Source organism: Phascolarctos cinereus, unplaced genomic scaffold, assembly GCF_003287225.1.
Source record: "Phascolarctos cinereus isolate Bilbo 61053 unplaced genomic scaffold, phaCin_HiC Scaffold_5;HRSCAF=322, whole genome shotgun sequence".
Taxonomy (NCBI): Eukaryota; Metazoa; Chordata; class Mammalia; order Diprotodontia; family Phascolarctidae; genus Phascolarctos; species Phascolarctos cinereus.
Genome location: NW_027555958.1, coordinates 60,478,933 through 60,504,681, shown reverse-complemented (window position 1 = coordinate 60,504,681; position 25,749 = coordinate 60,478,933). Strand labels below are relative to the sequence as shown.

The window sequence follows — 25,749 nt, the reverse complement described above, 5'->3', positions numbered from 1 at the left end:
ACTAGTTTGGCCTGGATTGTAGAGTGCATGAAGGGGAATAATGTATAATCAGGCCAGAAATATAGGTTGGGGTCAGGTTACAAATAGCTTTAAATACTAGTTATTAATACACAAGCATTTATTAAGCAGCTACTGTGTTCCAGGCACTGTGCTAGACATTGTGGATTAAAAAAAAATTCAAGCAATTCCTGCCCTCAAAGAGTTTTTATTCTATTGGCCTGAATCTAAAATGGATCTGAATCTAACACCAAGACAGGCTTCCTTCTCTTTCTCCCTTCCTCCTCTCTCCTCTTGACTAAAGCAAGATACTTCTTGGTGGGTTGGTGTTAAAGAAATCATAAGGGGAAGAGGTGGTGTCCCCTGATCATGCAAGCCCATTCACTGGGCCCTTACCTGTTCACAGGAGACTTACTCACTTCCTGGGAGTGTGTGAACATGACACTCTCCTTATGTTTCCAGCTTCTGGAACACACAGGACATGGGACAGACACATCCTCAATATACTTCTACTCTCCACCAATCCCAGAAATTCTCAGGGAAAGAAGAGGATCTTACCCTGTCCCCATTTCTTTCCCTCTTCAGAAGCCCCTTCCAAATATAGACTTATACATGTACACATATGTACGTCTCACACAAATACCCAGTTTCTTATACATTCACTCCTATGCTCAGCTTAGGATTTACTCACCATATTCTCCTTCAACCCCCAAACTTAATCCATAGCCCCACACACCACAGGCATGTCATTCCTGCTGTCTAGTGCTTCCCTCCTATTCTTTACCTCCTCCATTAATTCCAACACTAATCATTAGTTAGCTTTCTGATCCTCTCACTAGGAAAATTAAACCCCTTCTAATTTCAGTTGAGATAATTTTTGTGATTTAACAAGAAAAAATACTATATACTATCCCCAAAAGGGCTGTTAGAATCTGTATGCCATCTTTATTTTGAAGTGAGAGAAAGCTTTGAAGGGAAAAGCTTCCAAGGGGTAAAAAAGTCAATAATTTGTCTTTAAATAGTGAATACTATTGGAGGTTCTGTGTTATACATGTACTTAATTTGAATGGTATGATTGTGGACATCATAGAAATAAATTGAAAAACAATTTAAATGGTCTGGCAGCCACTTTTTGATCAGATAACAGGGCTATTAAAAAAAAAAAAAGAACAGTATTGTAGGATGAGGCACACAGGTCACCCTAAAATTGGGAACCTATGGCAAATAAGAAAAATTAGATAAAAGGAGTGTGTTACTCTTTAAGTCCATGGGTTGGGTCTTCCTTATTCTTTGGAAGGTATGAGGCCATAAGTGATTAGAGGCCTAACAGTCCAGTAGGCCAGTAGATATATTCTATTGCATTCAAGAAGAGCTCAGATCATTTATTTCACAGCCACAGGAGAGGAATGTATAGGAATCAAGGGCAGCACCAGCAGTGCTTTTGGTAGTGATATGGAACTAGACACAAAGTAGATCCCCATCAGTTGTGGAATGGCCAAATTATGAGATAAGAATGTAATGGAATATTACTGTGCTGAAAGAAATTGTAAATACAGAGAAACATGAGAAGGCTCCTGTGAATTAATGTACGCAATGATGACAGAAATATAAATGGAAAGAATAATAAGAAAGAATTGAAGCTGGATGTTTAAAAAAAATTAATTACCAAGCATGGCCCCAAAGAAGAGATAAGAGAAGACACTTCCTACAGATTCTTTGTTCAAGTGAGGAACAGTGAGGGTGGAACACTGCCCTTAATGCCCCAATTTTTTTTAATATGTTAATTAATTTTGCTGGATTCTTTTTCTCTCTTTCTTATTTTTTGAAACAAGAGATGGCTCTATGGGAAGAAGTAGAACGAGGAGAAACATAGGAAATCTAGGTGATGTTTAAACAAAGGATATAAATAAAATTTAATTTTTAAAAAAGGTAATCTAAGTAATGATGACATGCCACAGAGTTAGCCTGAGATCTGTATATCTGATCTTCATCTACTTAGCTCAGTTCCCTCTCTCCTATCCCTTGAACTGGGATTTCCAGTTATGGGCACTAAGCATGAAAAAAGCTCCAGTCAGCAGAGCAAATGAAGACAGTGCTCACTTTTTATAAGATTGAGGTTCAGAAATGTAAGATTTCCAAGAGTAGTCCCAAGTGGCTTTCTAGAACCAAGGAAAGGGAGGAAGGGAAGGAAATAAGCATTTATTAAGTACCTACTATGTACCAGGCACTGTGTGCTGTGTGCTTTACAAATATTTTCTCACTTGAAAAGGCCTGATGGGTGGAGATTTACTATATCCATGAAGTTCCAGTTCAGCAGCTAATTAAAAGACTTATTGTCATCACACTATATTATTCTCCAAAAACATTCTCCTGGAACATCCTACTTCATTTTTTAAGAACAAAAACACAAAATATATTTTGTTTTGCTGTTGAATATAATTTTAAATGCACTGATTTCTCTTGGTAGTTTTAAAATACATTCAAAATGCATAAAACATTTTTAAAATTAAGGTTTAAAAGTTATTTAAGTACAAAAGGCTCAACACAAATTGATATGAATGACCAAACATTTTACAGCTCTACTTTATAAATATAAATGTCACCTAAAATATTTTTCAATCCATTCTAGGGCAAGTCTCTTCAAAGGAGAGTCAGAAGGAAGAGAAATAGAATTCTATATTTTTAAGGATTTTACCTTAGATTCTGTCACATATAAAATTAAGATAAAATGTTATAAATGCTAGCTGATACATTCCTTCCTTGAGGGATAAAGATATAAGATCTGTTCACAAAGGCTGTTACAATTTTAAGAGGGAAAAAATCGATCAAAAACTGTCATTCTTCTATTAGCATTCTATGCTAATAACAGCAGTTCAACATTTCACACTTCAGCTACTCCCAGCACCCTCTTTGTTTTTTCATAAATGACACAGCTTATGCAGACTGCTGGAAGCACCTTCACCAAGTTTGGTATGATGCCCTAGTGGAATCCTATCCCTCCTTCTGTAACAATTATTATTTTAATGAGACTGATCATCTTCGTGGGTGGAATTCCTCCCAATGTTTCTAGAAAATGAAGAACAAGAAAAAATAATTTAGCCTAATATTATAATTCAAGTTTGTTCCTTCTCCATTGGCTAAGCAAATCCATATGATGAAATAGAACACAGTACTAGAATTCAGCAAGCAAATCTGGGATAAAACTCTTTCATTAGACTTCAAGGCAGCATTTACTACTCCTTTGCCCTTAAAAAGAGTCCCACTCACAATTAAGTCATTCATGAAGACAAAGTTTACTAGATAGTGATAACATTTTTGATAACCTTTTAATTACAGAATTATAATTCTAATGATTTCTAAGTATACTTATTGAAAATTTTCTGCCTTCCCAGTCCTCCAAGCACCACAAAGAGCTAGCTCCCTCCCTCACCTAACCCTCCATTTATTTATTTGAAAATGGGTGTCCCTATCTCACTCAGGTGGGAAATGCAGGTGCCATTGATTGACCAGCCCCATTGCTGATTGGCACTGAAGCTTTGACCTGCTCCATTTCCAGTCTGAGCTGGTTCGCCCTTTCTTAGTTGACTTGGTGGTCCTCTGTTACCCAGGGCTCAGCCCAGTACATTGATGCTGGAATTCATGTTAGACCTGCTGCAGCTCAGAACTCCTGAACCTGAATGATCCACCAGCCTCAGCCTCCCCAGTAGCAGCACTACAGGCTTGTGCTGAGATAATCATTTAAGATCATTTGAGGCCCAATAAGGGCCAGAGCCTGAACTAATCAACCACAAGATGCACCCCAACATAATAGACATGCTTTTCTTTGTTCTCTGAGTGAACCCAAAATGCCACTTCCTGTGTCAGCAACTACAAGACCAGATGAAGATGACCAGCATTCTTCTGTTCATGACCACTAAGGCACCTTAACCTGGACACTACCTTGATGAATGGAACTTTTCTTATCTTGGTATTTTGTGGACATATACTATGCTATGTCATGTTAATGGTAAAAGAAACACAGATATCCTTGATTTACAATTTCAAGTGACACTTGAACACTCTCCTATCTCATTGTATTTACAACCTATTCAATTAAGAAAATTCCTTTCTCGTGCTATGGTTAAACATATATGGAGACCATAAATCTGAGTAACACAGACATTCTGAGTCAGGGTTTAAATGTCCTCCTAAAATTGCTTGATTCAGTCAGAGCTAAAGCTCTGGCTCCATGTACATGTCGCTAACTTAAGGGAATAAACAATATGAATTTACCTATTAGCTTGTTGCCTCTTTAACCAACTTTCAGGTTGACAGCTGTCACACCTGGCTATAATCAGGTTGACATATACTAGGATGTCCCTGCCAAAAACCATACTGAGACCAGCATTATCATTTCCATAATGACTCAAGAGAGTCAAGCTGGGCCTACCTATACAGGAAAATGGGAATTCCTCCTTGGCCGTCTGGGATGAGGAGTCAAAATGTAAGGAGTGCCACATGATATCCCAGAGTCCTGTCATATAGTACTTGGTTCTTCTAGCATAGCTCCCCTTATAGGTAGTCATCAAATTCCTAGCAGATAACTAGAATCAACTTCCAAGAAGACCTAAAATTCCTGATATAATGGGTCTCCAAGCACTCTGTACTTAGAAAACAAATAAAATACAAGCCTTCACTAAAACTTGTATCAAACTGAAAAAAATACCTTTCCCTAATTCTAAAATCCTGAAATATTCTAAACTATGATAACAATGATAGCTAGCATTTAGATAGTACTCTTTTTTTTTTGCAAAGTTCTTTACATACATTATCGCATTTCATCCTCACAACAACTGTGTGAGGTAGATGCTATTACCCTCCTTTTACAGATGAAGTAAGGTTAAGCAACTTGCCAAGGTTATAAAATTAATAAGAATTGGGAATTGAACCCAGGCATTTCTGATTCCAGGTCTAGTGCTTTACCCATTATACCAAGGTAAGAGACCTATATCTAATACTGAATCACGGACCAAACTGGTCACACCAAAGTCGATCACAGACAGAGAGGAACATGACTCATAAGGTGACATTTCAGCATTTAAGTCAGTAAATCTTGACCTTTTACAAGGATGTTTTCATACGTCATTCCAAAGTGGTTATCATTTTAATCAAAGTACACAAAATGAATTCCTCACTTATTATCTGTCCTTCCCACCACCTAGCCAGAACAGAAAAGTAGACTTTAACTTAGTTATCTGTGACAAAATGGGGAAAAGAAACAAGTGCTAAATATTTTTTTGAGGAAGGTAGGTAGGTGATATAGTGGATACAGCATTGAGCCTGGAATCAGGAAGGCCTAAGTTTAAATCCAGACTCAGACATTTACTAGCTGTGTGATGCAGTCACCTCTGTCTACATTTTCCTTAACTGTAAAATGAGGCTCACAATAGCACTTCACAAAGCTGTTTCGAGGATCAAATGAGGTAATATTTGTAAATTGCTTAGCACAGTGCCTGGAACATGGCAGACACTTGGGAAATGCTTCTTCCCTTCTCCCTCTCCTTTCCTTCCTTCCGTTTGACAATGGTGTTTAAAGTAAATGGCATCTTTGCTAAAATCCTGCAGGGTAACACCTCATCTCAGTCTTCTCAAAGGGGCCTGTATGAATTAAAGCAGATATAGAGGATTCAGCTGTGGGGAGAACAGCAACAGGAATGCAGAACCAAAAGTCACCAGGACTGATGGCATGATTAATTATTGAAAAGAAATTTCACACCACAGCCCCAAGAGAAGACTGAGTTCCTAGATCGGGTGGATTAGCTAGAAACAGAGGCAATCGGCTGGCTTTGACTGAGTAGCTGCCTCTGACCCACAAAAACTGCCGAAACGACCTCTGAAGCTATGGCTAAAGAGAGCTGACACCCCCTCCCTGTTGTGGAGAGGTGATACGGCAACTTGCCCCTCAAGAATGCAGGAGAGGACCCAAAGAAAGCCAACCAGAAGACAGCAACAAAACAGACGACCAGCAGGTGGCGATACAGCAGACAGCATAGCCCAGTAGGGAACACAACCGACTTAATAGCATCTCCAGAGCAACATCAATGGCTCTGTAGGAAAGCGACAAGTGGTCGTGTAAGGGGCGGAGGAATCTAGCCCTTGCAGTATAAATTGCCCTGGCTGTGTGTATTCCCTGCACAAGTGCCCTCTGCCACGTGTGTTCCTTGGCTTCCCATGTTCCTCTCCCCCCAGTGGTGTGGGAATCTATGGGAGAGTGTACCCCTATGAGAGAAATTATTATTTCTCTCTCTTGTTAATAATCAATTATTGAATTAGGACCAGGGTTTTTTCAGAAGCCTGTAGGTTGTTCAGTCTCTGAAGGACATTGCTGATAATACAATTGAATTAATTTTCTCTTCAATCTTGTTCAAACCCCACCCAGGTGAGGAAGTCCATTGTGCTCTACACAGGTATGGGTAGAAAAAAATCTTTGATTAGATTGCCCAAGGCTGGCCAATTTAGAAGTAAATGACATAATTAAAGGTAAATCCTGCCAGCCCCTCATTAGAATAGGTCCACCTCTCATTCTAATATTCATTCTCTCTCATTAATTGTTAACCAATCAGAGTTGACTGCCACCCTCAGGAACACCCACTCTTCCAAGGGTATATAAATTGTGAGCCCACCACCGTAACTCATCTTTGGCATCTGAGAGTGTCACTGACCCATTGTATCTGTAATACGCTAGCATTATTAATAAAATTATTAATCACCCAGAAACCACATCTCTCGATCTTCTTAAACATCACATGTACATGTATGAAAAGAAATGTCACCTGTCTCTTGTACCATATTGTTTAACTTAAATGTCTTTTGCTTTGAACTAATGTATTTGGTTGGTATGGTAAAAGAAACATTACTGAGGTATGGTTTTGAATGGGTGCTGACCTAAAGTGTCCCTTAAACTTGACATAGCTTTCTGGGAACCTATTGGAATGAGAGAGAAGGTACTTACTTGGACTATACAAATAATAAGATATGAAAGGGTCACTGAGCCAAAACTCACCTTCAGCCTGCATGTGGGCTCTCACTAGAGTGAAAAGGTAGCTGGCTAGCTGACCACAAGTACCAGACAAGGTACTACATGCCAGTACTACTACCATCCCAGGGTTTACAGAGTCTCTTGAACGATGCTGCAACCAAAAATTCTTCAACAGCTGTCCAGGAACAGAGTGGTAAATGTGCATTAACTATTATATAAGTTTAGGTAGGATGAAAGTTATAAATCAATTATACAACACCTTCTTTCAGCCAAATATAGACCTCACCACAGCAATCCACACTCTTTTGACTGCCCCTTTAGATCTGTTCAAAGAATATATATGGAGCTATTCCTTAAAACTACAATTTGAACAGAATATGACTCATCTACAAAGAAAGAGAAGCCAAAGGCATCTAACATTTGCATTTTGTATGGTCTGCCTATACGTTTTAAAATACAATGTAAAGTCAATAAAACACAGATGTCTACTGGTCCAAATTACTATCAACTTTGCTCTTCTCCCTTTACACTATCCTAGCATTAAGATTGGTCAGGTAGTATATCTACATGCAATTACAAATCACAGAGCATCATAAACAGAGTACCCTCACTATTAGGCCTGGACCACAAAACCTCAATTTCCTGAAAAGACTAATCTTTTCAAATCAGATCTCCCAGAAACCACTTTGAAATACTAAGTTTAGAAATAAATTTTAATGTAAAAAAAACCAAAAAGTTTATATCACTGACAACTTTCTTTTTTTCCTTATATTTTATTGAAGAGATTTTAACTTTGTTCTTGTATCCTCAGGTGAAACATACAATTTTAAGTGGAATAATAAATTTCAGCGATGTCTTTCTTCAATGTCCAAGTATCACCACAGCACAAAAATAAAGAGAGCTGTTAGGGCTTATAAACACCATGTCTAAAGGCAAAATGTTTTCAGTTACAAAAACAAAAGTCTCAAAGTGGCCCAACCCAGTACCAATGGTGATAATTCATTTACATGAATGAAAGCAGAATAATGGAGGCAAAAAGCAAAATAAATACATTCACCCAGAAAATAGTGAATACTTTAAAATTCTGTAAAATATAATGTTTTCCATAAACCCATAAGAGTAATATGTTATCTTTCTAATATGGAAATAGTATGGCAAAGCATATTCTTTGGTTTTCTAATAGTAGGAATGGGTGTGTGCTGATTTGATCATACTCTATGAAATCAGAAGCACTTGCTTTCAAGATGGCCTGCTGGCTTTAACAATGCAGAGTGGCCAAAATGTAGCTAGTTGGCACATTTGGGGATTGAATTGGGTCTTGACCTAATCAGTACCATGTACTAACCAGCTATTACTGTTTATGTTTCTAAAGGAAGCCCCTTTGCCTTCCTCTTCATTATTTCCAGGACTATGCTGATCATACCTGAACTGGGGTCTAATATTTCAATTACCATCAAGTAATTCTCAAGGAGGGCAGTTAGGTGGCACAGTACATAAAGTGCCACGCCAAGAGTCAGGAAGACTCATCTTCATGAATTCAAATCTGGCCTCAGACGCTTAGTAGCTATGTGATTCTGAGCAAGTCATTTAACCCTGTTTACCTTAGTTTCCTCATCTGTAAAATGAACTGGAGAAGGAAATGGCAAACCATTCCAGTATTTTTGCCAAGAAAACCCCAAATGGGATCATGAAGAGTTGGACACGACTGAAATGACTAAACAATAATTCTCAAGGAATCCCAGAACCAAGCAGCCCCAGGACAAATAGACCAATAACAATGCAAAAAAAAAAGCCACATAGTATCATAATTCAATTCACTATTTAGTCAGAAAATATTTGCCATTACTTTAGTAATATAAGTATTATAAGTAATATAAGATCAGATTCTACTAATGAGGAGTTTATAGACCACATTTTCCATTGCAACAGATTGGTTGTTAATTCAATTTGGGAATGAACTCACCTCAAACATAGCTAGGTCTACACCTGCATAAGGTATGATGCCCGGTAAGTTAGGAACATAACCTTTGTAAAAGGTTTTGTATCCTTCATACTTCAACATCTTCTGGACACAATTAGATATTCTTGTGTATCTTGAAGTTGAATCTAAAGCCAACCTGGTCTTTAAAACCTGGATTAATGAAATTCAATTGATCAGACTTACCCAAACCAGAATTGTGTCACAACTACATTATCTTGCAAATTTATACAAATCTCATATATAACCATTTAAAATGGAACTGCATTTTCATTGAATTTTCATTGATCAACTTCTGGTGTCTTTTTTGCCACTATTTCCAGTAAAGTTTGGAGGTTGAGGTGGAATTAATAAGTAAGGGGGTTGGGGGGAAGGCATCTTGGGTTTGCATGACACATCTAACCCAACTGCCCTCCCTATGCAATACCTTAAAGCAAATTCTGGCTATTTATTCACACTTATAAACTATAACAGAAACAACAAATCATTTTGTAGACCTTAAGAGAAACTTAATACATAACTATCAAGTGAACATAAACAAACTTGAAGTAAAAGAATCCAACTTATACATTAACTACAGCTAGCAAAGTGCAGAATGTAGAAACACCAAAGAAGAAAAAAATATTTCAAAAACATTTAAAGTAAATATACTGGAATCTTGCTCTAACACTAAATTTAGAATAAGGTGGGCCCATTTTGTATCCCATCCAAGAAACACAAAATCAAAGTGTAAAATCACATTTATTATAGAAAGTTCAATGCAAGGGTCATAGAGACAGTACTAGGATCCAGTCGACCATAGAAATAGAGACTTTTAAATTGCTAAATCCACCTACTGTTCAGGTCTAACTTGTTTGTCTCCTAATACATTTAATTCTCCTGACAAGTATCTGTTCCTTGCCTGTTTAAAGTTCTACTGACCTCAAAAGGAGATCTGTTTATATGTCTGGAGAACTAGGTCCCCGAATCACTATAATTCTTAATTGTGTTCATGTGAGTGACCCTAAAATGTGCATATAAATGAAGATTTTCTATAGAGAGGCAGTTTGATGTGGTGGAAATTCAACAAATCTCAACATTTATTGAACACTATGTGCTTGGCACTGGGGTAAACAAAGTTCAGATAAGGCAGTGCAAAGAATGCTGGACTTGGATTCATGAAGACTCAAGGGCAAATCCTGGCTCAAACATTTACTAGCTGTGTGACCTTGGCAAGTCACTTAACCTCTCTGTCCCTTGGTTTCCTCATCTGTAAAATGGGAAGTTATAATAATAGCACTTTCTTCTCAGAGTTGTTATGATATGTAAAGTATATTACAAACCTTAAAGCACCATATAAATGCTAGCTATTATTAGATAAGTTATAGTCCCTGCCTCATGGAGTTTATAATCTAGCAAAGTAGAGGGAGTGAGGGAAATGGGAAAGCAATGCATCTCCGAGGTTGGGGTATGGCATTTGAAAAGGATCAAGAGACATAATTTCTGGGTAATTTAACCATTTTATTAATAATGCCAGCATTTTCATAAAAGGATAGTCATTTGGCCATCTCTCTCTTAGACCAAAGACAATCATGGCAGTAGGCTCGCTTATGCTTATATGTCCAATGGAAGAGGGGTGTTCCTAAGGGCAGCAATCAACTCTGGTTGGTTAACAATGAATGCAAGAGGATGAATATTACAATGAGGGGCTGGACCAGAATTTTGATTATGTCATTTACTTCTTAAGTTACCCCCAGCCGTTGGGCAATTATTCAAAGAATTTATCCCCACCCACACCTGAACAGACCACAATGGCTGCCCCACGTGGGTGGGGTCTGGATAGAGGAGGAGGTTAGGAGGTTTTGAAATGAGGATAAAAGAAAAAGGGGGAAATCTGAATCTCCCCAAATCACTGGTTATTTATAATCATTTTTTTTTCAGGGGCAGAAGAACAGGACTGAATACCAAGCTCTGAAACTTACCAGAAATTTAACAAGTCATGCAAGTCACTTAACCTGTATGAGACTGTTTGTTCATCTTTAAAATGGAAGAAATAATATCTGCACTTCCTACCTCATGGAGCCTTTTGTGAGAATAATTTGTGAAGTCCTATATAATTGTCAGCTATTGTTATTAAACCTCTTAGGCACAGCAACCAATGGAAAGTGCCTTCTTCTATTCACAGAAATACCAACTTAGATGAAATATTCTTAGCTGTAATATTATGTTTGTCCTAAAGGAAAATTAGCTTTACTTAGGTTAGTGGCACCTAATGACAGGAGTTTCAAATTCTATAGCTCTAATGCCCAGTTTATACTAAGACCCAACCTAGGGCTCATGTGAAAGAAATACAACCTATAATCAGCATTAAAAGTGTAGGCTTGCCGGCTGTTTCATAGGGACACTTACCTCCAAAGGGTAGACCAAGGTCTGTGCAGTGATTCCAGCCAAAGATCCAGAAATAAATCTCTCTGTAATTCCCATAGTGGTCCTCTCAGCAGCAAGCAAGTTTTTATACTGTGTTAATAAAGGTATTCAAATGCACAAAATACAGAAGGAAGAGATTTACAGCAGTCATTGGAGGTATGGTTTTTGAAACCACATCTTGTTTAACAGTTCCATCCACCTAGCAGAATGTATATGGTTTGAATGCTTGTAAGCATGATGCATTAGGATATTAAGCAAAGGACCTCCTTTAGATCTCCTTTCCACATCTAGCAGGAGAAGGGGTATCCAATAAAATATGTTGAGTGCATGGACTCACATGCTGTTCAAGCAAAATCTCGACAATCCCTTGATGGGTACATTGTCAATCAGGTCAGGTCAGGTAGGGGGTTGCATGAGGTTAGTGTCCGAAATCTTATCCAATTCTGAACATTCTGTAGTTATTTCCTTCTGCATCACCATGTCCGTAATGAAGCATATGTGCCCCAAGATAGGGTTTGAACCTTGTACCTTTGTACCACTACCAAAAATTGCAAATAAATATTGTGTGATAGGATGGTCATCGGATTATAATGTTACCCCTCGAAAGGATCTTACAAACCATTGAGTTCAACACCCTCATTTTACAGATGAAGAAACAGAGTCTCACACACACTAAATACCTTGCCTGGGGCTACCCAGCTAAGTTTCTAGTGCAAGATATGAACTCAGGTCTTCAAAACTCCAAGATCAGCCCTCTAGCTAGGGCATCACTTAGCTGCCTATAAGAAATGATAAATTAAAGCTGAGGAGGCTATTGGTCTGCTACACATATCAAGGGTTCTGAAATTATTACCTGACAGTAATGCTGTTGCTGAGAAGCAGGGTGGTTGGCCTCGGAGTCAGAACAACCCAGATTCAACTTCTGACACATGTGAGACCCTCTCTGGCACAGTTCACTTAACCTCTCAGTGCCTCAGTCAACTTTCCAAGATCCTAAGTGGTAAAACAGTTGTCAATATGCTCTGACAAAGCTCTCACTGAGAAGCCCCTACACAAGTGAAATCACAGGTCCAAGCCACTCCCATTAATAACAACAAAAAGTGTTGCTAATGACAATTAGGTCATTGTGTTCGTAGTTGCCAAACAGCTAAAAAAAAAAAAGTAAAACATTCATTAAAACAGTTATGAATTAGGGTGAAAACATTTTCTCTAATTTTTTAAAAAATGAACCTGATTTGAACATCCTTCATTTCAACAAGTATCCATCACCTTACCATGGGTATTCCACAAGGCTCTCCTTTTGCCCTTTTCTCTTCTGGCTCTACACCTTCTCTATGATTTCATCAGCTTCCATAAATTCAATTATCATCTCTAAGCTCCTCTAAGCTCCCACATTTATATATCTAGCCCTTTTCTCTCTCTCAAACTCCAGTCTTGCATCACTAGCTACCTGTTGGGAATCTCTACCTGAGTGTCCAATAAGCATATCAAACTCAATATGTCCCAAATAGACCCCATGAACTCCCCTCCACAAAGCTGCTCCTTCTCTGAGATTCTTTGTTTCTGTTGAGGGAATCATCATTCTCCTATCACCCACATTCTCATCTTGAAGTCATCTTTAACTGTTTACTCTCCTTCACCATTCATCTCTAATCAACTGACAAATCTTATCAATTTTACCTCCACTCCATCTCTCAAATATATTCCCTCATCTTCACTCAGACTACCACAATCCTGAATTAGTCCTTCATCACTTCTTGCCTGGACTAGTCTCTTGCAAAGCAGAATTTTAGTAGCTCAAAAAAAACGAGAGATGTGAAAATTTAGACACCTCAACTCCAAAGGTTCATGTGGACTGTTTGTGCCCAACCTGTGGTAGAACCTTCTGAGCCCATTTTGATTTCATCAGACACATTGTACCTTGATTCCAACATAGTGATGTCATTTTGATCGTTTTTGAGAACGAAGGGCAGCAACCATACAACAGTTTTCTAATAAAGGTCCCTGCTTCCATTCTCTCCCCTTTACAGTAGAGACTCCTTACAGTTGCCAAAATAATTTCCTAAAGCACAAGTCTGTCATGTCTGTCCTGTAATCAAGAATCTTTAAGGGCTCCCTACTGTCTCTAAAATCAAAGATAAACTTTTCTGCTTGGTACTTAAAACTTTTCAACCAAAGTACATAAAGCTTTCTAGTCTATCTTTCAAGACTTATTTCAAATTATTGCCCTTCATGTACCCTACATTCCAGCAAAACTGCTTGCAATTCCCCAGACTCAACAGTCCATGGTCTGTCTCCAAACCTTTGTAGCAGCTGTCCCCATAACTAGAATGCACTCCCTATTCACCTCTACCTCTTAAAAGCCTTAGCAAGCTATAGAAGGAGACACTGTCCAACAGGTAAAGTGGAGCCAGACTATAGAAAGCCATGACTGCTGGGATAAGCAGCTCACAAATGGCACCAGGTTATCACACATTCCTGGGGATAATCATGAACATGCAGAAATGTCCAATGTCTCGCATGCTCATAGAGAAGTCTTACTCACCTACACGTTCATCTTCCTTTAGCCTCTGGCTCTCTGTTAGCATCACACTGCAAATTTCAAAGTTTCAAAATTTCAAAATTCAAAATTCAAAAAAATCCAAATTCAAAACAAAACCTAGAAAACAAATAACTTTACTCAGGCCTCTATCTTGAAGAAGGATCCAACCTGGCTATCCTTCATTCCCTTCCCAGCTTTGCTTCTAACTTTCCATATTCTGATATCGTGTCTTTGTTATTTCAGCATCAGAGGCCTCCTCACCCTAGAACATCCTTCTACCATAAGAGCCCTGGCTCCCATTGGTGAGTTATTCCCAAAGCCTCCATTTTTAGGAGGGGCTCAGGCCAATTGTTATGCCCCTCTCAGTTTTGCTTTTGACTTTCCAGACTTTGACACTAGGCCACCATACTCACTACCTCTCCTGCTTTTCAGTTCCCTTTTGTTAGAGTGTAAGCTCTTTGAGGGCAGTGTCTGTCTTTTTTTTCTTGTATCTATATTTCCCCCACCTATGCTTACCACAGTGTCTGGTTGTGCTTAAAAAATGATTTCTTGCCTTAATGTTTTTCCAGATAGAATTTCACCATTCCTCAAATATTCACTAAAGAAGTACTTTCAACAACCTCTAATCAGGGTACATTAAGTCCAGCATACTGGCCATCATTTCATTCTCTTCTATGACTTTGCTAGATTCTCTTTGTCTCTCAATTGTTAGAGCTAAGAAAAGTTACACCAATCTTTCATTTTATCTGTCTCATGATTCCCTTCAGGTCCTAAGATGTTACTTTCTACTAGAATACTTTCTTGAGTCCTCTTAATTCCAATGCTCTCTCTCTGAGATCTTCTCCAATTTATATTGTATATAGCTTGTTGGTATTTTGTGTTGTGTTCCCAGGGGCTATTTTTTACCTTTGAATAGCACAGAGCCTGGCACATGGTAGGTACTTAATAAATATTTGCTGACTTGTTGACTTTTCAAAATTAATTTGGCACACTCAGGAAAAGACCCTGGAAAAAGTTACTTGAATTCTATTTGGAGTCAATTAAAATAAGGAAAGGGATTTTAATTTAATGCTCTTGACAGCTAAAGATAAAGAGTGAATATTTTCAAAAACTAATAATATGATACAGGAACCGAGGAGTAGTTGACTCAGCAGTTAGGCTAATCTCTGTAACTAGGATCAGTGTCAAGTTTAGCAAAAGTTAGATCTTCCAAGTAGCTTAAGTCAGATACAGTAAAATGTAAAATTTGATCCACCAAAAACATAATTGTTTTGTTTTATCACTTCAAAGAAGTGCAAAGACTTAAACCTGTGGCTTTTTATAAATGAGATTAAATGTTTATACAACATTAGTGCTGATTAGGAGATAATATTAACTTTGACATTTATAGTGAAGGCTTTAACAAAAAGTAGGAAGTAGTAATCAGATTTCTACAAGTTGTGATAATCTGATGAAATTTCCAGTGCTGTGACTCCCATTTATTATTTGAGATAATATATTATGTTATGTATGATATAATATATATTTCCTTATTTATTGTTATTAAAACATTTATTAATGCATGACTCCCATTTTGAATCCAAAGTGAATTAGCAAAAATGTATTATTCCTTTCATTATGGGACAAACAAAGATACACTGAATTTCTTTTATAAACAATAATTTTTTTAAAAAAATTAACTTCTGCTGACAAGTCATCATCCATCAGGAAAAAAAAACATCAGCCAAAAAGAAGTTAGTTCATTCATTATAATGGCCATGTTGAAGATGCCAACTTTTTAATCAACAGCCAAAAGATGTACATTTTCAAATACTTCTTAAGAGTTCTGATCAGATGTTCCAAGGTCGTTTGGTTAATTCTCAGTTTCTGCACCTTAACAAATGATATGTAACCTCTTTCACAGGCAAAGGGTGTTGCTCTCCATCAGTGAGGAAAGAATCCCATGTGGATAGGCTTTGGGATTGAGGTTAGAAGAGTTAAAAGCTGAAACCATCCAGGTGTGGAAGGGACGTTGGAATCACGAGGTTGGCCAAAAGGGGATGAATATTTTGGACATGGCAGCTCTCAAGAAACCCTTAAGGGAACTAAAAGAATAATCATAATTGTCACTAGTGAAAAGGGTGTCCCCACCCGCAAAATCACCTATCACATATTGAAGTGTTATAAGGAAGATGTCTGTGATAATTACTAATAAAAATGCCTGTGGAGGAAAACAAAGCCATTCTTATTATTTATATTAAAAACAATTTTCGTTTTTGTGGGAATAGTCCTAAGGATTAAAAAAAAAGTTTAAGTATTCTTTGTTAATTAAATTCCACAGGCAATAATAATGTAGTACCTTTTCATATGACCAGTATTTAATTCATGCTTCAGGTGCAATTTTAAGAACATTCATAGAACTTCACTTCCATAGTCTCAAAGCCAGTCTTGAGAGTTATTGTCACTCTCGGGAAAGTTTGAGCCTAGAAAGACAGGAAAAGATTGGACTAATTAATTGATAAAATGACACTTTTTCTAATTGTTTAGAAAGCATTTATATTTCTAAAACACCTGTATTCAACATTGTTTACATTCCTGTGGTTTTCAGCTTTCACCAGAAGATGGGTAAAACATTAGAAGGTACCAAATATAAACATCATTTAATTCAATACAATAGTCATTAAAAAGAAATCAGCAAGTTTAACAACCCAGCAGGGATCTTATTACACTCTCCTCCACGGGTGGTTATGACTGAAATATACAGCTGTGAAAAAATAAGATAAAAGTAATCTATCTATGAATCATATAGCCTTGGAAGCTATCAATGTGGCAGTGAGTCATAAAGTGAAAGTTGTTTTAGCTGAGTTTAATTTCTTATCGTCATAGGGCATTCAGACCTTTCCTCCTACAGTGTGACTCATACATCAATGCTTATGTTAAGAAGTTTCTTTGGGATATGCTTTGTCAGAAACTTTGTTACTGGAGACAGAAATTACATTTTTTAATTTTAATTTTTTCTCAATTACATGTAAACAAAAACATTTTAACATTCATTTTTTAAATTTTGAGTTCCAAATTCTTTCCCTCCCTTCCTCCTTCCCCTCCCCTCTCTTTAAGAAGGCAAGCAATTTGACATAGATTATAAATTTGCAGTCACGCAAAACAATTCCACGTTAGCCACGTTGCAAAAAATTGCAGACAAAAAATAATAAAGTAAAAAAGTTTCAATCTGCATTTATATTCCATCAGTTCTTTCTTTGGAAGTAGATAGCATTTTTTCACTGTAAGTCCTTTGGAGTTGTCTTGGATCACTGTATTGCTGAGAATAGCTAAGTCCTTCACAGTTGATCATCGTACAATATTGCTATTACTATGTACAATGCTTCCCTGGTTCTGCTCATTTTACTTTGTATCAATTCATGTAAGAATTCCCAGATTTTTCTGAAAGCATCCTGCTTGTCATTTCTTTTAACACAATAGAATTACATCACAATTATATACCACAACTTGTTCAGCCATTTCCCAATTGATGGACACTTTCCATCAATTTCCAAATCTTGGACACCACAAAAAATGTTGCTATAAATATTTTTTACATATAGATCCTTTTCCTTTTTCTTTGATCTATTTGGGGTACAGACTGAGAAGTAGTATTGCTGAGTCAAAAGGTATGCACAGTTTTATAGTCCTTTGGGCACAGTTCCACATTGCTCTCCACAATGGTTGGATCAGTTCACACTCTACCAACAATGCATTAGTGTCCCTATTTTTCCACATCCTCTCCAACATTTGTCATTTTCCTTTTCTGTCTTATTAGCCAAAGGCAGAAATTAGTTTGAAGGCATAGGGCAGGATAAAGTTAGTCATCACGGATGTCAAACTCATGTGACCTAGTACTTTGATGTAGCAGACAAAAAGTCCGAGACCAGCTAAAAGATTAAAAGCGCAACAGAAAGAAATAGTTTCACTGCAATCTTCCCAAGTCAGATCACATTTGGAGTATGGAGTTCAGTTTGGGGTGCCATGTTTTAGAAGGGACACTGCCAAACTGAAGCACATCTAGAGGAAGCAACCAAGAGGACTCAAAATTTTGCCTACTGAGAATCAGTTGGAAAAAAATGCCCTTTTTGTTGTTCTTGGTTTTTTTTTCACTAACTGTAGCTCATTCTGAGCTTAAGCTTCTCTGTTAATACTCTTACACAAACAATGCTATGTTGGTAAATATTTAACAACCATCTCCCCTTCACCCAAAAAAAATTACTCAGGAAACACTTTAATTTGCATTATTACCATTTTCTCCACCACTTTCTTAAGTCTGGGGACAATCAACAAAACAATAAATCAATTCCCAATTTCTGGGGAGCATTTGTGGATTTCCAAGATGTAAGTGCTCATGCTGAAAGCTTAGCAATTGATGAAAGAAGTTCCCATTGGACCCAGAGAACCCCTATATGATACATCCTTGTAGTCATCCTCAATCACCAGCCCTTACTTCTATGTTCTTTGTGCATGTGTGTTTTTAAACTCTAGTTGGTCATTGAGCTCCCCCTGCATCCCCATCAGCAGAGAGGTCACTAGCTATTATTGTTTCATTGTTTTCAGTTGCATATGACCCTTCTCCAGCTCATTTTACAGATGAATAAACTGAGGCAAATAGAGTTAAATGACTTGCCCAAAGTCACATAGCTAGTAAGTGTCTGAGGCTGGATTTGAACTCAGGTCTTCCTGACTCTAGGCCCAAAGCTGTATCCAACGGACCACCTAGATAACTAAAGTATTTGACACCAAGGGCAGATCACTGATTTTTTTAAAATAAGGAGCACTGTTAGTTGCTAACATTATTAACATTATTATATTATAAGATTATAATTATAAGATTAACATTATTAGATTAAGAATGCCAATATGACTGGATCAAAAAATACATGGAAGGAAATAAAGTGTAATAAAAGCAGAAAGATAGGAAGAGGCAAGGTTGTGAAGAGCTTTCAATGACAGAAACATTTATATTAGATCCTAGAAGTTTATTGAGTTAATGAATGGCATGGACAGACCCTCTATCTTTACTTAGGAACATCACTAACAGCTGTGAGGATAGTGATTGGAGTGGAAGACTTTAGGCAGAGAAACCCATTAAGTGGCTATTGCAACAGACCAGGCAAGAGGCTATGAAGGTCTGAATGAGGATGAGTGTGGTAGTGGAGAGAAGGAAATGTATACAAGAAATGTTTTTAGGGAAAAAAATAAGACTTAGTAATTGGTTCTCTTATTGGGGTGAGTAAGACTGAGTTGCACATGACAACAAGATTTCAAACGTACATGACTGGAAGGACAACAGTATCCTTGACAGTAATAAAAGAAGAGGTGTGGGTTTGGGGAGAAATCATAACAAATTCACTTGTGGATAGGTTGAGTTTGAGATGCCAATAGGGCATTCAGTTTGAAATGTCCAGTAAGCAACTGCTGATTGAGCTTAGAGCTCAGAAGAGAAACCCTACCACCTGCCGCGTCCACCACTTAGGCCCTCTGACCCCTAATTACACTGTCTCTGATGTTGGGACTACAGGGACAAATCATCAGAGGGATGAGGCAATCATCTGAGCTACAGAATTGCACAAAGTCCCTGTTAGAAAATCCCTTTTTTCAGCAAGTATAAAAGGCAATTGATCAGATGGAGAGCATCAGAAAAGATCCCGACATGGCTAGATGGAGCCCGGTCATAACTCCTTTGGAAAAGGAGGGGAGTGGATGGTCCATCTACCTTGTTTTAGAGATTTAGCTCAAGCGGCCCTGTACTCCCACACTCGAGATCTGGCTCAGTGGATGACTGATGACTAACTTGCATTGCTCTAATCATGACCCCTGAAGGCCTGATTAGATACTGCTGTTGAGGTTTAGAGTTGGGAGAGCTGGTTCAGGCGTGAAAGAATTCACTTAGACCTTCTCTGTAACCATTGGGGGCTTTATTGACACAAAATCAGTGGGCTAGCTCTGGAAAGAGGACTAGCAACTTACAGAGGCATAGGGGTCTGTTTCATCTTACAACATAAGGGGAGGGGTTGTCATGACACAGGATGAGGAAGATGGATGGCAGGATAGGGGACTCAGGATAAGGAAGATGGGAAATTTTATGACTCAGAATGAGGGAGACAAGGAAGTTTTATGGTCCAGGATAGGGGGGAAGTTTTATGGTATCTCAAGATAAGGGAAAGAGACTCTAGGATGCCCTCAAGTTCAGGAGGGGACTCACAAGGTGCTAGAAAAGCAACCCTTAATTAAAATTTTTTTCTTTAAAAAGTTTTTAGCTTTTAGGGCACTGTATGTCTTCTACTTAACTGCTACGGAAGTGTAGTTCTGACACACCTGCAGAAATGTTGCTCCTAAATCTGAAATGATTCCTTTGAAAAGCAGCAAACAGGGAGCAGCGAGGTGGCGCAGTGCATACAGCACCAGCCCTAGAGTCAGGAGGATCTGAGTTCAAATCCAGTCTCAGACACTTGACACTTATTTGCTGTGTGACCCTGGGCAAGTCACTTAACCCCATTGCCTAGCCAAAAAAAAAAAAAGAAAAGAAAAGCAGCAAACATCTATGAACCATGCACTCACCTGCCTAATGACCTTTAGATGCTCTAATAGAGCTGTACATGTTCGAGAGATGGCACAGGCTGTCATTCCTGCCAGTACCTGTCTCCACCTCTGGCCACAGACGCTATCATTTTCAGTGAATTCATCTGGAACAGATAGATAAACTCTCCCTTATGTCAATTATCTGGAAAAGTAAAAAGGAGAATTCTGTGATATTAAAATTAGAAATAGATTGTCCCAGGATAAGGTTTTATCTCTTATTTTAAAATGAAGTGTGAATTTATGTAGATCTTTCAGCAGTCAATTAAGACCAAATTATTCCCAGAATGGAAGCAATCTGTTAAGCATAAATTGTTTTAAATAACCCATTCAGACACTACACAGTGTGATTTCCATTCAGATGGAATTAGAACTAATAGCAATTACAAATTACAATCCCCATTTAAATTCTGTTCTAGTGCCTTATTGCAGAATGGAGGTGACCTCTAAGTTCTTGAAGGCTGCACCAGCAGAATTCAAGCTATAACCAGTTCTGCCAGGGTGGAAAGGTTATGGGTACAGACCAGGTTAACTTGATTCAGAGGTTAAGCATCACAGCATTAACCTCTAAACAACACTTTTAACCAGAGATTTTCAAGAAACCATTTACTAATGTGAGGAAGTTGACTCAGTGGAGAGAATGCTTGTACTGATGATATTGCTTTTTGAAATACTACCAAAGCATAAAATCATCCCCCAAAATTGAATTTTCTTGATTCATACATTTAGGATAATTTTCACCTATGTTTTTCAAGTTCTTTACTATCTTTCCTTAAAATGACTGACTTCTACCCTATTCCTAAGTCAGGAATCAAAGAGTTAGTAATACTTTATCAGATTTTAAATTCAACTACAATTGAAATTCAAATGACCTGAATAACACCTTGCCAAACTGTGTGTGTGGTAACAGTGGATATTGATTGATTTGCCAATTTCTTAAAAATATCTTCTGGATCTTAAACATTGAAGTTATTCTGCCAACATAGTTCCCTTCAGATGAATGTCTTAATTATATATGTTAATTTTTTTAAAAGGACTAATACATTATCCTGAATATCATCATGATGAAATGAGAAAATATTTGTAAAGTGCTTAGCATAGCACCTGGCACATAGTAGGTACTTAATAAATATTTGTTTCCCTCCCCCTCATTCTCCACTCAAGTCCTTTTACAACTATTCATATTGGTAATAATGTGCCATTAGATTTATAAAGTTATGCCAACAAACTCTGGCAGATCATACCAAGGTAGAAATGCCTCAGTTATGGGCCTGGTAATAGTCTATATGTCTGTAATCTAAAAGTTCAGCCTACTACCAATAAGTATAGGGGGTAAATGAAGGCTGTCCCTTCTTCCCACCTACTATTTGATAAAATTCTAGAAATGGTAGCTATCTCCAAAAAAATAAAAATAAGAAAGGAAAATCGAAGATATCAAAACTGGCAAAGGTGGGAGAAGTGGGGGACAAAATTTTTCCTATTTGCAGATGACATGATAATTTGCTGAGAAAACCCTAGAAAATCAACAAAGAAACAAATTGAGATGATTAATAATTTCAGTAAAGAAACAAGATACCAAAAAAAACTACAAAAATCACTATTTCAATAAAGTAATAACAAAAATTAGCAGGAAGTGATAGTATAATTCCATTCAGAAGACTACAAAATGCATTAATTATATAGGAGCTGATCCACCAAAAACTACAAAACATTATTTAAAGAAGTAAGGGAACACTTAAGATAACTGGAGAGGTGTCAGTCGTTTGTGGTTGGGCTGACCAATAGTTTATTTGCATCAGCGGCATTGCTTGGTCTCAACTCCATGCAACAAGATTCCCCCAGGCGTGCACACACACACACACACACACACACACACACACACACACCCCTTCCAGCTTCCTCTTGCATGTTGTCTTCCTCCTGTAGACTATGTTTTAAAAAATGACACTGTTTCATGCAGAGCAGCATACCTTACTCTAACTGGGCTATTTGACAAATCCAGCATAGAGAGAGCTCTCTGGTCTGTCATGAAGTGGTTAACTATTAGTTTTGCTTTAAGAAATTGAAATGGCTTACCTACCCCAGATGTATCTGATGTAAGAAAATAAAATTTGGTGGTAGCTTAACCCTTTTTTGTTAATAAATGGGTACCGAACCAGTACTCACCAACATAATAGCATTGTAGGATTGAAAGGAGGACACCCAAAATCACCTAGTTCACCCTACAGAAGCAACTGAGACCCAGGGTAATAAACAATGACTTACATAATAAGGTCCTTTAGGTCTTATCAGATATGCTCCACAAAACTAAGTTTCCTGATTCTAATTTATTTTTAGGCAAGTTATTAGCCTTCACTTTCAGCCATTCAGATTCTCAATCTCAGAATCATCCTTGACTCTTCACTCTGGCCAATCCTCTATAACTAATCATGTGCTGTTATCTCTGCTTTCTCTTCTCCCTTCTTTATTCATTTTTTTATTATTATTAAAGGGGCCATCCCTTGACTCATTTCTTAAAGAGGCCTATTCACTGAATGGGCATCGCCTCACTCAAAGTAAGAACCTGAAAAGACCTTAGCTTAAAAGGGCCAGTGTCTCTCATTGCATGCTGGACCATCTCTAGTTGTCTTAATCAATCTCTGAGGGGCAGCTAGGTGGCGCAGTGGATAAACTGGCCCTGAAGTCAGGAGGACCTGAGTTCAAATATGGCCTCAGACCAAACACTTGACACTTACTAGCTGTGTGACCCTGGGCAAGTCACTTAACCCCAATTGCCTAAAAGCAAAAAAAAAAAAATCAATCTCTGGCCACTGGACTCAGATGGCTCTGGAAGAGAAAGTGAGGCTGGTGACTTTACACAGCCCTCCCTCTCTCAAATCAAAATCAACTGCAAGTCATGTCATTATCTCGCTGATGTCATGGTCATCTTTGAGAATGACGGACCAGGGGGCAGCTAGGTGTTGCAGTGGATAGAGCACCAGCCCTGGAGTCAGGAGGACCTCTGAGTTCAAATCTGGCTTCAGACACTTGACATTAGTTGTGACCCTGGGTAAGTCATTTAACCCCATTGCCTAGCCAAAAAAAAAGAGAGAGAGAGAGAGAGAGAGAATGAAGGACAAACCACACACACACACACACACACACACACACACACACACACACACACACATGCTCCTTGAGAGCAAAGACTATCTTTTTCTTATTTGTATCCCTAGTACTTAGCACAATACCTGGCACATAGGCAAAGAATTGGAAATTGAGAGGATGCCCATCAATTGGGGAATGGCTGAACAAGTTGTGGTATATGAATGTAATGGAACACTATTGTGCTATAAGAAATGATGAGCAGGCTGACTTCAGAAAAACCTGAAAAGACTTGTATGGAATGATGCTGAGTGAAATGAGCAGAACCAAGAAAACATTGTACACAGTAAGAGCCATGCTGTTCGATGATTAATATTGATAGACTTAACCCTTCTCAGCAATACAAGGGTCTAAGGCATCTCTAACAGCTTCATGATGGAAAATGCTATCCACATCCAAAGAAAGAACTATGGAGTTTGAATGCAGATTGAAGCATACTATTTGCTATTTTTTTAAATTCTGTTGTGTTTTGTTTTCTCTTTCTGGTGGTTCCTCCTATTGGTTCTAATTCTTACTTATAACATCACTAGTGTGAAAATATGTTTAATAGGAATGTATATGTATAGGTTATATCAGATTGCTCACAATCTTGGGGTGGGTGGTGGGGAGGGAGCAGGAGAAAATTTTCAAACTCAAAAGCTTATGGAAGTGATTGTTGATAAATCAAAATTAATTAATTATTTTTAAAAATACCTGGCACATAGTAGGTACTTAATAAACATTTATTGAATTGAATTGTTTCAACAAGCTCCAATTATGTGCCAAGCACTGTATTAGATCTTAAAGATGCAAAGATAAACGCAAAATAATACCTGCCCTCAACAAGTTAACATTCTGTTGGATGTCTTATATTCTACAATAAAAATGAGTATACCAGCTAAATTAATTACAGATTTCATGCTATATAAACCAAACATCTAAGAAGCTATTTTGTAGAAATAGTCAAGATTTTAAAAAAAATTATTTAAAGGGAAAAAAGTTCCAGAATGCCAAGAGAAATTATGGGGGGAAAAAACAGGAATTAAAGGGTTTTCTTGTATCAACTCACAAACTAGCTTATTAAACATTAATCATTAAAACTATATAGAACTGATTCAAAAATAGAAAAGTAAATCAGTGGAACAGGCTAGCTTCTGAAGACCCTAAAGTAATCAAACACCAGTCCATATTCAACCAACTGCCAGGGAATAAATGCCTCATTTGATGAGAACTACCAGGGAAAGTAAAAAGCCATTTGTCAGGTTTGTGTAGATTGATCTACTTTGGTGATCAACACCACATACCATAAATAAGCTCCAAATGGATGAAACTTAAATATAAAAAGTCAAATGATTGTTATAAACTGGGAGAACAAAAGAAGGTACATTTCACTGCTATGGGGGGGGGGGTTCGTAACCAAATGATAGAGATCTTAGAAGATAAGAGAAAACTTCAATTAAAATAAGTTCAAATATTTTGCACACACTAAATCAGTGGAGATGAAGAAGAAATTGTCAATGAGAAATAAATCTTCACATCTAATAACTATGTTGTAAGAAAGTCCCTATATACACCAAAATATTTATAGCAGCACTTTTTGTGATAGCAAAGAATTGGAAACAAAATAAATCTGAGAATGGCTGAAAAAAAAATTGTGGTACATGAATGTAGTGGAATATTACTGTGCTACAAGAAATGATGTATGAGATACATACAGAAGTATGGAAAGATCTATATGAACTGATGCACAGTGAAGTCAGCAGAGCCCGGGAAACAATATATACCATAACTATAACAATGTAAAGAACAACCACACACTAAAAAATCAAAGTGCATTCACTTTAACAAAATCATAAAGATCAAGTGGGACTCAAATGAAGAGATGTGAAAAGACACCTCCAACCCACCCCTTTGTGGGAGATGGAAGGTCCACAGGTGTTATACATTGCACATCAATAAACTTCTCAATGTATTAATCAGTTGTGCTGACTTTTTTCTTCTTTTAAAATTTTATTATTGGGGCAGCTAGGTGGCGCAGTGGATAGAGCACTGGTGCTACAGTCAGGAGGACCTGAGTTCAAA

The 25,749-nt window shown here is 37.6% G+C and overlaps 1 pseudogene across 1 annotated transcript in view; it reads right to left on the bottom strand.

Annotated features, from left to right (window-relative positions):
- Window positions 1–2,241: 2,241 nt before the first annotated feature.
- LOC110217802 (mitochondrial adenyl nucleotide antiporter SLC25A24-like) overlaps window positions 2,242–25,749 on the bottom strand; it is a 43,821-nt pseudogene continuing 20,313 nt past the window's right edge. The window contains exons 3-7 of the transcript XR_013487091.1: window positions 16,280–16,367; window positions 11,382–11,489; window positions 8,979–9,146; window positions 7,040–7,190; window positions 2,242–3,063 (exon numbers count right to left, since the gene is read on the bottom strand). The product of XR_013487091.1 is annotated as a mitochondrial adenyl nucleotide antiporter SLC25A24-like (transcript). The remainder of the gene's footprint in view (window positions 3,064–7,039; window positions 7,191–8,978; window positions 9,147–11,381; window positions 11,490–16,279; window positions 16,368–25,749) is intronic.